General features: G+C 48.2%; 1 protein-coding gene across 2 annotated transcripts in view; it reads left to right on the plus strand.

The window, feature by feature from the left end:
* Positions 1 to 2,933: 2,933 nt before the first annotated feature.
* SLC39A14 (solute carrier family 39 (zinc transporter), member 14) overlaps positions 2,934 to 12,903 on the plus strand; it is a 43,794-nt gene continuing 33,824 nt past the window's right edge. For both annotated transcript variants that reach the window (XM_012662996.1, XM_012662999.1), the window contains exon 1: positions 2,934 to 3,062. The gene's annotated coding sequence lies outside the window, so the exon portion shown is untranslated. The remainder of the gene's footprint in view (positions 3,063 to 12,903) is intronic.

Raw genomic sequence — 12,903 nt, forward strand, 5'->3', positions numbered from 1 at the left:
CAGGAATCAAAGAGGGCACATTAGTATCACCCTTACAGGGAAAAAAAAAAAACCATGATAAGGCGGATACTCTGAACAATTCTATGCCAACAAATTAGACAACTTAGACAAGATGAACAAATTCTTACTGATTACTTACTGAAGTGTTATTTTTCCCAAGTGTCTTTTTTTTTTTTTGTCTGCTGAAACCATCAGATAATAACAGAAATGATCAACAAAGAGTTGAGGCTTCAAGCTATTCTAACTCGACTAACAGAGTGTAGAGTACTAGTACTTGAGTCCTCTGATGTGATCTTGGGTTGAATAGAACCTTCATATTCCTTCCAACCCTCTTAAATTTGTTAAGCCATGTCAAAACATAGCAAATTCGTTTTCCCCCAAGAAAGTATCAGAGAAATCTGGTCACTGATCTGACGGGCTGTAAGAAAAGCTGTAGTCTCTCTAGAGCCGGCCTGTGAGTGAGAGATGGGAAGAGGGATCTTGTCCCCACCCTGTTGATCACCTGCCTACCTGGTCAACACAAACCACCCAAGGGGCTTTGATTTCTGAGTCGCTGGCCCCACCCTATGCACAAGCAGGGCTGGAGTCTCATTTCTCTGGCTTCCCTCCTAAGGCTGTTCCACTCACTTCAGCTATAGGAAATCCGGGTACCTACCTATCTTTTGGCAGGTAGCTGTGGCATCTTGTCAGAAACAGTAGCAACGAAAATGTCGGATTTTTGTGCTCCGTTTCCTTAACTATTGCCCAACATCAAACTTACAGTGAGCAGGCTTGGCTTATCATCCAACAAATCTTCATTGAGAATCTGTCATGTGCAAGGTGTTACATTAGGTGATACAGGTATATAGGGAAATCTCTTGCAATCAAGGCCGATAAACATCTAATAAGGTTAGAGATAGAAATGAAATAATTTTAAGGGAAACAAGTAATTTTGACAAGTGGAAATGGGTGATAAGAGGGGAAAAGGGGCATTTAATGAAATGGAGGGAAGAGAGAATTGGGACCCCGCACCTGGCATGAGAGACCGAGTACTGCTCAACGACAAGGTAGGATTCAGTTAGGGTGTACCTAAAGAATTTTGTGTGGGGGTGGATATGGAGTTAAGACCTTTTGATTTCAAGCTGTGTTAATAATTAATTGTATTCCTCTAATGGATTGCTGATAGCTTATCAGCTCTGGTCCTTGCATATGGACTTTGGCAGTCCTACCTTTAGTCTGGTTGCAAAAAATGAGAAGCCGTGATAGGCCCTGCGGTGGGGTGTCTGGGCCTGCCGCCTCCCGCTCTGCAGCCTTCCTGACCCCGGCCTTATGCTCTGCTCTGGGCTCTGGTGTGCAGCAGTGACACCTCTCCTGGAAAAGCAGTGGGATTGCTCTTGGACTTTGGTTTTAAGAAGAGATTGACACTCCTTTAGGACATGTATTTGCAGGCATCGTACCATTCAGAGCTCTCCATGTGTCTGAAGCATGCTTATTTCGCTTTATCTTTGGGGGGCTTTTCATTCCTTTTCTATGAATAGTACTTCAAGGAAAGATGTGATAGGTCAGAGCCATTTCTGACAGCCCACTGCAGGTGGGATCGGAGTCCCAAACGGATGACATAATGCCTGGGAAATGCTGTGAGTTTAACCAAGAAAGAAATACAAAGGGTTATTACCAAGATGGAGGGGCTCCATGGGAAATTCTGCAAGAGATATCATTACTTTGAAATCACTTGGAAAATAAATGAGAGGGATATCACCACTCCCCCTTACCCATTGGAGCACGGTAATTACAGGGTGAGGATAATTGAATTTTAGAAATACCCAGGGCCCAGCTAGCCTCTTCAAAAGTGACATGAAGACTCTGGCCTGCTCTGGCCTGGCCAAGGGCAAGCTGCTGGATTCTTCTGGCCACAGCTCCAGGGACTGCTTTCCTTCCCTCCTCAGCACTGCCACCGTGGGGGTGCTCCCGCAACACTTGCGCAGAGTGGGATGTTGTCCCCCTTCCCCGTGCAAATTCAGAGGTAGTTAGTGCCAGCTGGACACCGTCATTTTGTTCTAGAACAGGGCTCCAGTACTAACCGGCTACGGTTCTGCTAAAGCCCTTCCTTTGGGTCCCTCTAGACCCAGGTGGCAGCTGGCTTAGCTGCAGAGGAAGTAGTCCTGATGTCCTGCGGCAGAGAACAATGGGAGTTTAATGGTGGTTTATTTTCTCAATAAATCTGCATTTCCTAGGCCTGATATCCATCTCTATAGGCCTGCCCCACAGCGGGAGAGGCTCCCGGGACTTTCCTCACACAAAACTAGCATTTCTCCCATCTTTGGGCTAATAGTCGCAGCTCCTTACGAGTCTGATTGTTGCGGGGAAGCGGTGCAACACCTAGTTTGAGAAGTGAATATAATATGGTTTATCTCGAACTGGAACAGGAAATTTTGGTTCTTTGGGATGGTGGGAATGTGCAAAAGAAACATCGTCTGTGCGTGCGTCCCTTTCTAGAGTACATTGCGGAATTGGGGAGGGAAGAGAGCAGCCTTCTGGATTAATCAGAAGTGGTAAAATGCATATACCTGTCAAGTGAGTAGCACATTTAACTCCCAGGAGTGTGCGGATGGGGGCCAGGTTGTGAGGGCGTCCCAGGTACGGGGAGGGGCGGGGGCCTTAGGGGGAGGTTTCCAGAGGAAGCAGCAGCCTGGGGCCTCGGTGAGTCAAGAGTGGAATTCACGGAAGGGTGGAAGGATGAAGCCAGCGAGCTAGGACCCGAGCCCGGGCTGGGAGGCGCAGAAGGGCGCGGGTTGGCCGGGTCCCCGGCGCGCGCCGGTTCCTCACGCACGTCCCTGCCCGGCGGCCCCACGTGGCAGGCGCGGGGGAGGCCAGGGCGGGGCGGGGCCGGGGGCGGGCCCGGCCGTGACGCGCGGGGTATATAGCCGGGCATGCGCGCCGCGCCGGGGGCCGGACGCACCGAGGGGGGGTCGGGCGCGCGGTGCCTGCGCGGACGCACGGACTGAGCCGCTCCTGCAGCTGTGGGCCGTCCGGGCCTTGCGGGTGAGGCTGCGCGGGCCGGCTGCCGTCCTCGGGAGCGCCAGGTGAGGGCGGGCGGCGTGCGGGCGGGGCCCGCGGGGTGCCACCGGCCGGGCATCGGCGCGCAGGGGCAGCGCGGCTCCAGGCTTGGGGGCTCCGAGTGGGGGCGGGGGCGCCGGGGACCGGGAGCCGCTCCGGGGCACCGCGCACGGCCCGGCCGGCTGGGTGGAGGCGGCACCTGGCCGCGGGGCTATGATGGCAGGGGAGGGAGGTCACAGCCGCGGCCCCTTCGGCAGGAGAGCGCGGGATGTGTGAGCCCGAGAAGGGTGCCCAGAACGTGGGGAGCTCTCTGAAAGGCTGAGGCAGCCTCCCTGGACCCGCGGACACGGAGCACGGGGCAAGCAGGGCAGATGGGCCAATCTGATGGGCAGCTCTTGGGGCGGCTCCACGGGGCGCGGGTATCTGGACTTTGCTTTCCAGGAACTGTGTCCAGGTTCCCTCTCGTCCCTTACCATACCACCTCCCTGCTGAAGGTAAATGTCCCAAATCTTCCGGCTGACCCGTGGCTGGAGAATGGCAGAGAAGGCACTGAGCGAAACTCCAGCCTGGCTCACCCGCGAGGATGGCTTTTTGGCTATTTTTGGTCCTGACTGATCAAGTTAGGTGGTCTCGTTCCGGCTGCCCTCTCTCGGTGGGCTAAGGAAGGCAGTGGGACAAAGTAGCCATCCCGGCAGTTTCATCATGTGATCCGGAGGTCCAAGTAAGCCAGGAAAACTTCTCAGCTCTGGGTTCTGGGTTTAGTTTTGAGGATCTAGTGTTGACCTGGGTTCCAGAAAGGGTGCTTCTCCTAATAGATAAATGGCTCGGGTATACAGGACGACTCTGGACACAATTGGGTGAGTGGCTCAATGGTGTCTTGTGGCCTAAATGGAAGGGTGGGGGCAGGAGCCGCTTATACCTGACCCTGCTTCTTGGAGCAACTCAGGGTTTGGATTTGTATCTTCAGTGGCTCTTCCCCAGGAGCCCCAGGCCATTGGGACAGGCGTGCTCCTGCTGGGAGTGGTGATGCTGGAGTGTGGTGGGGACTGGCCTGGGAATCTGCCCTGGCCTCTGTCCCTGATGTACTCCTAAACTTGCTCTGTGACCTTGGGAGGGGTCAGGTCAGTACCAAGGTCAGTACTCTTATCCACAGTATATGCAGTTCTGAAATCCTTACCTCTTAAAACACAAGCCCTGAAAACTCAGAGGAACTTGCCTTCTTGATGAAATGAGAAAAGAAATGTCCAGAATCATAACTTTTAGCAGCTAGAATTAAAAGCCACATGCCACATGCTCCATTTCCTGTTGGAGGCTCAGAAAGGTGAGCTTTTCATCAGTTGTGTGATCATCAGAGATAGATTAGTGGTCCTCTTCCTGCGGTTGGCTTGACTAGAGGGAGACCCTGAGTGTTGCCTCTTCTTCCTGAAGGACCAGGCTAGAAGGCTTCTTCCTGCTCCGTCTGGCTTTTGTTACTCACCTGGCCTCTGGGACCTGGGAGAGGGCAGGGCTGAGCCGGAGATAAGAGCCAGGTGCGACTGAGCAGCAGAGCCAGTGTGGAGTCTAGAAGTCGACTGACCTGAGTGGGCGGGGGCAGGGGCAGCTGCGTTCTTGGCCTTGTCGTTTAGTCAAGAGGAAGAGTATTGTGGTCTCTGAGAGGCCCCAGAGCTCTGTGACTCTCAGCACGTAAATACACAGTGCCTGGTCTGTGCTGTGCCACCGTGGCGGGTGTGGGTGGCCTGGCTGCTGTCCTTCCAGAGCAGACTCTTACTGGAGAGAAAGAACATCCTCACTGGGCTGGGGGGTGGGGGTTGTGACTGTGCCTGGAACATAGTAGAGGGCTTGTTCTCATCCACTTCATCATCATCATCATCTTGGTGGGGTGGAGTGGGTTAGTTAGGGGTCCCAGGAGCTGCTGGTTAGGGTTAGTACGAGCCCAGACATGGGGCTGATTCATCTCTTCCTGAGCAGCATGAATGCAATTTCCCTGCCCTTCTGGGTAGGTCTTCTCGGTGGCCTGCCAGGGGATGTCCCCAAAGATCCATTGGGCAATCTTAGGGGAAAAAAGAAAATTTTTTTCCACCTTTAGTTCTGGGAATTACTATGATTTCTTCAGAGAAGAAATACTCCTTCTCTGGGCTGATGATAGCCAAGAAGCAGTGACAAGTAACAATGCCTGTTTGTGCGTGTGTGTGTGTGTGTGTGTGTGTGTGCATACACATGGTATATATCAGTCACAGCACTGGTTCTGTTTTCAAACCCATCCTGCCGGCAGCTCTTCCTCTGTCCTTACTTGCTCACAACCCACTGTTCCAGGAGGAACCTCAGTCCATGTCCGATATTTAGGATCTTGGGTCTGAGCTATAGTGCTGTGTGCACCTGGGATTCGAGACCACCCTCTCCCCACTGTGGCAGAGTAATAGCCTGTTCGCACTTGGCCTGAGGAAAGTAATGCTCAGCCCTTTTACAGACCGTAGAACTTGGCGATCTCTGAGTGCAGCTCCTTTGTTTTCTAATGAAAGAAAGTGGGTTCAGAGAGGTTAGATCCAGAGGTGAGCCGGTGTTCCCAAGTTACATGCTGCTAGTGGCCAAGATACTTGCTGGAGAAGACCAAGGACAGGTTCTATTTTTATTCCTAAATGTGATGGTGACATTTCTGACAGCCACAGTCTTTTCCTTGGAAACTAGAAGAGGAAGGAGCCACTTGTCCCTGTGCTTAGTTGGGGGGAGGCTGGTAAAGGGGAAATATTAGTTTCTTCTGGTAGCGTCTCCTACTTCTTTCTCCTTCCAGACTCCCTGGAGGCATGGGGCGGGGGTCCTGTTGCTGGGCCCGGCCGGGACTCACTGGTTGTCTACAGTGGGACTTCTCTGACCTCGAGGCTGGCAGGCTGGTAGAATGCCAGGAGATAAGGAGTCCAGAGTCCGTTAACTCCAGACTGCTGGCAGCCAGGGCCTCCTGCCTTCCCAGGGGCCAGCAGGGCAGCCTCACTGCAGGGTCTCCAAGCCCCACTGCCTTGTCCCCACCCTTCCTGTGGGCACCCAGCCTCCCAGAGGGGCCCCCGCTTGGGCCCAGGTGGGATTGGGAGCGACTTGCACAAGGACAGGAGGCCGGGCAGCCATAGAACCAGGCTGCCTAGGGAGCCTGGCGACCCAGCTGGGGGAAATCGAATTCCCTGTCGTGGCAACTTGAGATCTGACTGTTGTTTGGCCTCTAACTGTCTTCCTCTAGCAGCAGGCCCGGGAGAATCCTAGGGTTTGGTGGAATGAGAAAGCGACTGCCCTGAATTTGTTACCGATGAGTCCCTCACGGCTCTCTTAGTACACTCAGTAGTTAATAAATAAATAACATCAGTTAAAAGTTGGGAATTTTAAAAAAATACACGTTAAAACATGTATTTTTTTTTATTCACTGAAACTTCGGGGCCATAGCCTTGTCTTTGAGTCTCTCGATCCTTGTAATTAAATTTACAAGTTGTTTGAATATAAGAATCACACCTAAGTATATTGGCTGTGATTTCCCACTTATTTTATTAAATTTTTTTCACTAGGCTCTGTATTCACATAGTTCAAAAATCAACGTGGTAGAAATAATAGAGCAAAGCCCTGCCCTCCTGTCTTTTATAACTGCTGCAGGGTAGCATTTTAGACATTGTTCAGCACCTTGTTTGTTTCACCTAGCAACTATATTGGATCTTTTCATCTCAGCACAGGGAATGCTTTCTTAATCTAACTCTCTTAATATAACTGTGTGGTATTCCATAATACAGAAATGCCATCATTTTTTTAAGTTAACACACATTGTCTTCCCAACCCCGCCATCAACCACCACCTTGGGTTGATTTCAGTATTTTGCCTTTACACACCATGCTGCGATGAATAACTGTACAAACGGCACTTCCTACCTGCGAAAATATGACTGCAGAATAAATTCCGTGCAGTGGGATTGCTAGGCAAAAGGTTAAATACATCTGTTAATTAGCTTTCATTAAAAAGTGAAAAAAGACATTTGCAAACCAGGCTATGTTCAGAAGCCTACCGCTTTTATGTACACACCTAATTTAATTGCAATTTTTTGTTATTATTTTTTTCATTTGTAACAAGTCTTTCTAGATTAGTAATTTTCAAACTTTTCGATCCTAGGACTCTTTATGTCTTTTCCTTATGTAGCTATCTAATTAAAAATTAAAACTGAGAAATTAAGAAATATTCATTTAAAAACAACAAAAATAAGGCCATTCCACGTTCACATAAAAAGCATATTTCGTGAAAAATAACTTTTCCAAAATAAAGAGTGAGAATGGCCTTGTCGTTATATTTTTGCACATCTACGGGATTTCAAAATGATGATTTATTGGATTATAGTGATTATAGTAGGTACAACTTAAATTTATTGATAAGATCTCAGCTAAAAGTCCAGAGAACAAACTTGAGTTAATCTTTGAAAACACACATTTATACCCTAAACTTCTACCTTAGAAATTTCTAGAAAACTCAAGACGACACATTCATCACATGTCACGTATCCTCTGAAAAGTGAGAGTGAAAAGCTTTTAACCTCTGAATATTATAACACAAGTTGTTTTTACCTCCAGGACCTCAGGAGTCATTTAAAGACCGTAATTTCAGAATTGCTGTCCTAGATCACTTAGTTTAATTTTCTTAGAAATCGAAACTTTTTCTTTCTGCATTCATTTTTCAGTTACTGTTTAAATAAATTGTAATCATTAAGACAAATAGATTTGGCATAAAGAGGTTTGGGAGTAGGCATAGCTGATTCTTGGCACGTGAACCCTCAGTGGTGGAGGTTGGCTAGGAGAGCTTCTCCTCCATGAAGACAGGCAACACAGCCTCTGCTCCCAGAGTGATCGTGAACCATGCGTGGAGAGTCAGATGCCATCTGTGGCCTTCGTTAAGCTCCAGTGAGTGGAACAGACACTCCAGGTACTTGTAGAGGCCAGAGGAGGGAAAGGCAGCTGGAGCAGGAGCATTCAAGGGATGCTTCCTAGAGGTGGAATTGAGCCAAGTTCTGGAAGCTAAGGAGGGAGGGAGAGAGAGCGCAGGGTCCCGGCAAGGAGGGTTGTATGGATACTGGCAGGGGTGGCCACAGCAGCTGAGAGAGGGAGCAGCAAGCCACCCGGCTGGAAATTTAGGTTGGGTCCAGGATTTTCGAAGGGTTCTGGGGTCTAAGGTAGAAGTATCCTCTGAGCTCTGAGCTATTTCCGTATCAAAGACTTACTGCTCTGTGTCAGTGGCCCTCTGCCTTGGGGTGCAGCCTACCAGCCGCTCTTATGTAGAGCAACTCATGGCCCCAAAGCCATGTCCTCTGCTCCAGTCTGACCTCTGGCCTCCTTCCTTAGCTCTCCCTCAGAAGCATGGCACACCCTCCTTTCCATCCTACTTTGTCACAGCCCTTAAAAGTCTCTCCCAGAGACTGTACATCATGAACTGTACCCCACAGAATCCCCCAAACAGTTGTTCGGTATTTTTATAAACCTCATCTTCTTCTGATGAACAAAAGTAATGCATGCGTATTGAAAAGTAGAGTGTAAAGGAGTATGGGGATGGGGGAGTCAGTAATCCTGCCGCTGTCAGGCGATCTCTGATTATATGGCAGTATATTTCCTTAGAGTTTAAATTTAGAGTTGCAAAAATATGGCAGAGATTTCCCTCGCATTCCTCACCCCAAAGTGCAGTTATCAAGGGCAGGAAGTCAACATTGGCACAATATTATTAACTAAAACTGCAGGCCTTATTTAAATGTCACCAATATTGTCACCAGTCCTTTTTTTGTTCCAGGATCTCATCTGTGATCCCACATTGTGCGTTTGGGTGTTATTTCCCCTTAGTCTGCTCCAATCTGTAACGGTCACTTCCTCTTTCCTTGTCAGAGTGAGGTCATGCGTGCCGGGGAGGAACACCACAACGATGACGGTGCCTCCTGTCAGAGCATTGTCTGTGCGTCTCACTGTGATGTGCCCCCGGACCACTTAGTTAAGTTGGTGTCTGCTGGATCTCCATGCTGGAAAAGTTACTTTCTTTCCCTTTGGAGTTTCAGGAAATAATTTGAGACTATGCAAATGCTGTTTCCCCTTCTATAATACTTTCATCCCGGAATGGTAGCATCCGGCTGTGGATCCTACCTGCAGTGATTACGGTGGTGTTTGCCTAATGATTCTCTGTTTCCCTCTTTCCTTTTACATTTACTTATCGGGATTCTGTTGCAAGGAAGAGCTGGCCCTTCTTCCCCATTTATTTGTGTATTTGATTATTTACATCATATTTTATTCTGTGGGTTAAAATTGAATATTATCATTAGTTATTCGTGGCTCAAATTGTTCTAGTTTTGGCCATTTTAGGAGCGCCTTTAGGTTTTCTCCTGTGTTCTTGTAAGCCCCGATTTTTTTTTTTTGTTTTTTGTTTGTTGTTTTTTTAGCATTTCTTTAATTTCTGGGACCACAAATTATTGTAGGCTTATAACTTCCCTGCCCCAGCCCTAGAATCAACTACTTCTCCAAGTAGTCCTGGTTTCCTTTATTGGAGAATGGTATTTAGAAACCAAGATCTTGTTGCTAGGTGTGCTCATTGCTACTGGAGTTATCATTGCTTCTATTAATAGATTGCCTTAGCACACAAAACCAGGAAATATATTTATATATGCATGCACAAACCCCTGTGTACATACACATCTATATTTCAGTATCTCTATCTGTGTATATATATTCAAAAACATGAGTTTATACTGATAACTTAACCTCTTATTCCAGTCTAACACCACTGGTTCATTTTATATTAGTCTTCGCCCCTTTCATTATTTATAACTTCTTTCTCCAACAGTGAATAACCCTCTCAACCATTTCCTTAGTTGGGTTGTAGGTTGTTTTCTAATGGTTTTGCTACCGTTGTGGTGCTGATCTTCATGGGGACTGTAGATTTATTTAATTCAACTCACCTTTCGGTAACATCTGGGGGCAGAGGTGAGCGTCCCTGATTAATAGGTGATCGTATACCCAGAGCTGCAGTAGGATTTACCGAACGCTCCGTCAGCACCTTACCTTTGGAACACGCCTGTCGGATCTGTGCCTACGCCCTCCTTCTCTGCACTGTGCTGCTTTCCTGCTAACTGCACATGTCAGCACTCTCGTCTGGTTCCTAGCTTTAGCATTCTGTGTGAGGTGAGAACACACTGTACTCTGATGTTAGAAGCAGAAAAGGCTGCCTGGTGCACGGTCAGAAACAACCGCCACTCATTTCTGCCACCTGCTCTTGGTGCGCATGTGTTTAACGCTGTCGGTGGAATGGGTTAAAGGGAAGTAATCGGGAATACAAAGGAGCGCAGAGATCTGGAACGGCCTGGCTCTACCACCTGTGACCAGGACTTGTCACTTTACCGCTCCAGGGAGTGGAGGTCTACCTACCTGTCAGAGCAGGCAGGCGTATGAGTACGACACACTTAGTGGCTTAAAACAACACCCGTTTATCATTTCATAGTTCTGTAGGTCAGAAGTCTGGACATGGCATGCCTGGCTTCTTCGCTGAGGGTCCCACGAGACTCCAGGCAAGGTTCCAGCTGGGGTTCTCATCTGGAGGTTGGGGGCCTCTGGTTGGGGCAGAATTCAGCTCCTTGTGGCTACAGGGCTGAGGTCGTCCCCCTCAGTTTTCTTTGCTGGCTGGCTGCCAGGGGCCATTCTCAGTTCCTAGAGGCCCCCCCACTTTTCCTTGCCACGTGGCCCCCTCTGTCTCCAAAGCTGGCAACACAGCCTCTCTGCCACGTCGAATCCTTCTCGTGCTTCCAGTCCCCTTTGCCAGGAGGAGCCGATCCCTGTTAAGGCTGTCAGGTTAGTGCTGCCCATGCAGGATAATTTCCCTGGCTAGTTTGGTTGGCTAATGCCTGCAGGATGCCTTGTGCCAGATAATGTAACCCAGTCACTCTCATCAGATCGCGCCCACACACAAGGGCCGCGAGGGTCGCTGGGGCCATCCTAGAATTCTGCCAGCCACAGCTGGAAGTGATCCAGCCTCATTCCAGCACCAAAGTGTTTCCCCGGTGTATGCAACAGAAATTTATTCTCTCGCACTTCTGGAGGCCAAAGTCTGACAGCAAGGTGTCAGCAGGGCCCACGTTCCCTCTGACAGCTCTAGGGGAGGCCCTTCCTTGCCTCTTCCAGCTTCTGGCGGCTCCTGGCATTCCTTGGCTTGTGGCAACGTCACTCTCCTCGCCTCCTCTGTGTGTCTGTATGTCCAAATCTCCCTCCCTGGATGGTTGGGTTTAGGGCCCACCCTGAATCCAGGATGATTTCGTCTTCAGGTCTTTAACTAACTTTATCTGCAAAGACCCTATTTCCAAATAAAGTCGCTTTCTGAGATTTCAGATAGACATGAATTTTGAGGGGTACTGTTCAACCCGTTATATTTAGGACGGGGGTGGGTAATGTCCTTTGTAAACAGTCCCTCCCTCGTCCTGGTACCTCTGTTTTCCTATATAAGGAAGATAAGTCTCATTAAGTTTTGACTGGACCCAAAGCCCTGAAGCTAGTAAATACAGACTCAGGATTCAAATTGAGGTCTGCCTAACTCAGAGCCCAAGCTCTTACCCTCTGGATATGTTTTGTCATATGGATTACTTTATGCTAGCAACCCCCTTTTACTGAACATTGAGTTTGCATGCAATTTTTCACTGTTACAAGCACTGCAAGAATTTCAGCTCCACGAGGGTAGGAGGTTTTTTTCTGTTTTGTTCATTGCTGTAATCCTCTATGCCTAGAACCCTTGGCACTCAGTAATAAATGTTTGTCATTGAATGCACCTTTCTATAAACTCCTTAGAACTAAATATTTATCCCCTGCTCAAGACAGTTTCTGTAGGATGAATTCCTGCAGTGAAGTAGTCGAGCTTGCCAGGATGATTGAAAATGTTTTCTGAACTGGGCACGGTGGCTCAGACCTATAATCCCAGCACTTCCGGAGGCCAAGGCAGGGTGATCGCCAGAGGCCAGGAGTTCCAGACCAGCCTGAGCAACGCAGTGAAACCCTCCCTGTCTCTCCAAAAACATTAATTTCCTCAATTTTGAGATGCTTTTTGTTATTTGTTTCAGTGTTTCTGAAATAGGGAGAGTGTCTACATTTAATCCATTGCTTTTTCCTACTCTGAAAAGCTGCCATTGATGAAGGAAGTACTGTAGAGTCTGTCTTACTAAGATTGTTGGAAAGGTTAAATGAAATAATGGCAACAAATTGCCATTTGCAAATTGCAATCCATCCTAGCAGTTCTTACTGTGAGTATTATAAAATTAGAGAGGAAAGGGTCACATGCAAGTTACATGGGTATTCAGATGGAAAGAACAGAGTCTGACCAATGATGGTTTGGGCAGATGGCAGATAGAGCATCCAGACAATTTGCCGTCTAAGGCAAATGGTCCCTGCTCAGTGATGCCTGGAGGGACCTGGGCCCTTTTCAGCGTGTCTTTCTGCTCTGACTTTGTCTTCGTGGTTGTCACTTTCCAGCCTGTACCTCCAGGCAGGAAGGAGGAAGGGAACAACTGACCGGTAGCCACATGTGGCCTTTCTTAGTGCAAAGGACATTTTTGAGTCTACTTCTGTTTACTACCTGTTTATAAACCTACACTCAAGGTATACAAGAGAGGTCGACTCTTCACTACACAATATTGGGATAACTGGCTCACTATTTATAAAAAATAAAGTTAGATTCTCATTCTCACGCTATGCCAAACTAAATTGTAGGTGAATTAGAGATTTAAATTTTTTAAAGGCAAGAAAATACAGGTGTTTACGTCTGTAATTTCTGAGCATGTTACTAAAAGCAGAAACTTTAAAGGAAAAATGTGATAACTTGACTTTACCTCTATTTTAAAAT

This window comes from Propithecus coquereli, unplaced genomic scaffold, assembly GCF_000956105.1.
Source record: "Propithecus coquereli isolate 6110/MARCELLA unplaced genomic scaffold, Pcoq_1.0 Scaffold79, whole genome shotgun sequence".
NCBI lineage: Eukaryota > Metazoa > Chordata > Mammalia > Primates > Indriidae > Propithecus > Propithecus coquereli.